Here is a 2,170-nt window from a genome sequence, read left to right as displayed (position 1 = left end):
AGAGATGCTGAAGGAAGGACATATGTATAATAATTTGTGTGGTATGTCTTAAAAATTGTTGTATGCTAAGAATAATAAAAAATATTATTAAAAAAGAGAGAGAGATTGGGGGGGGGGGAGCCGGAAGGAGCTTTGCACCACGGCGCCGGATATGCTTTAGCCAGCCCTGAAATGACTAAACCACAATAACAACATAAGAACCACTGCATTAAATGGGGTACACCCAGTGCATAGGACTGCCAGTGGGTGGCTGTGTGAGGAGTAGAGGGAAAGCAGTAGACTGGGATTTTGCGTGTAGATAAGTAACAGTAACAACAGCTTTTCACTTGGATTTTAGGAGATCACATGATTTAAAAGCAAAAAAAGATCCTATACTTAAAACATCGTAGTGCTCCTAAAACATATTATCGTATTTGACGGTTAAAAAGGTAACTCATCAGTTGCAACTCGTGAATGGCAGATCGCAACGTCCATCGTCTAGTGCACAATCAAGTCATAAGTAGGTTCCACTAGGTTATGTAGGACTTCTTCCCACATAGGTTTGTATTCATATCTGTTAGTGTTGTAGTCATAGACATTACAGAAGAGAGCAGTGCTGCTTTTCTAGACAAAGAGGTGCCGGAACGTACAATGAACGCCTCCCTTGTTCTCTTATAATGGCAATGGTGCCCACCTGAGAAGTGCTGGGGGGAGGGTAGCCCTACGGATAAGGGAGCCTCAGACCCAGTGTAACCCTCCAGGCTTCTCTTTCTGATCTTCAAGACTCTTCCCCAAGCCACCTCCCATCTTCCTAGGCCACACATCTCAATTGTCCCTCTCCACATACCCCTGGAGTGCTTTTGCCTACACCTACCTCACTGTACAGGGACGCAGGTGGCGCTGTGGGTTAAACCACAGAGCCTAGGATTTGCCAATCAGAAGGTCGGCGGTTCGAATCCCCGCGACGGGGTGAGCTCCTGTTGCTCGGTCCCTGCTTCTGCCAACCTAGCAGTTCGAAAGCACGTAAAGAGTGCAAGTAGATAAATAGGTACCGCTCCGGCGGGAAGGTAAACGGTGTTTCCGTGTGCTGCTCTGGTTTGCCAGAAGCAGCTTAGTCATGCTGGCCACATGACCCGGAAGTTGTATACTGGCTCCCTCGGCCAGTAAAGCGAGATGAGCGCCGCAACCCCAGAGTTGGCCATGGCTGGACCTAATGGTCAGGAGTCCCTTTACCTTTACCTTACCTCACTGTACAAGTCACAGCCGTTGCTCCACCCACTTTTTTCTTTGGGCCACCCGTATTGGACCCCTGTCCTCACATCCAGCACTGGCATGTGGTCCTCAGGCTGGAAAAAGCTCCCCCACACCCCTGGTATACAGATAATCCTCCAGAGTTACTTAAGTCAATATGTACATTTTATCAATCCTATTTGACTTCTAGGGACTTAAGGAAAGAGGAGGTGAAATGAAAGCCAAGGAATAGCAACTCTAGTAAATAAGCATATACACTACGTTAAAACAAACACCGAATGATATAAGTGCATCACCAAAAAATTCCCGACAGAAAAAGAGCAATGGGCAAAATAAGGTCAAATATCAGAACATAGGGAGTGACCCTGAAAAATACAGAAATAAGACTCGTATATAGGAGGCCCTTGAGTAAAATGTTAAAGTTTGATACTTTTCATATATGTATATATACTGTATGTATATAGGTTTTGGTGTCTTCGGGTGTCTTCCCGTGTAAGAGTTGGGGTGTCTAGGCGACGTTTCGACGAGGTCTCACTCGTCATCTTCAGGCTGGTGCTTTCGGCTTCTTGTATGTATGTATATGTATACACACACACACACACACACACACACTGTATACATATATGTGCGTGTGCATGTGTTCAATACTTTTCTCATATATATATATATATATAATTATATATATATAACTTTCATATGTAAAAATTTTTATATAAAAGTTTAATACATACATGTGGATATGTATAAGGGATACGTATATGTGTGTGTGCGCGCGCGTATGTGTGTGTGTGTGTGTGTGTGTGTGTGTGTGTCTTTCTTTCCCTTTCTCTCGCTCTCCCTGAAGGCATTAAACAATACTAACACCTCGGCTTGCGGCCTCCTTTCTGTAGAGGAACCTCAACGCCGCGGCCCCTCTGCCTCCCGCACCTTGTTTCCTCCG

The sequence above is a fragment of the Podarcis bocagei genome (assembly GCF_964188305.1).
Source record: "Podarcis bocagei genome assembly, chromosome: 13".
Lineage (NCBI taxonomy): Eukaryota > Metazoa > Chordata > Lepidosauria > Squamata > Lacertidae > Podarcis > Podarcis bocagei.
This window is presented reverse-complemented; position numbering follows the sequence as displayed.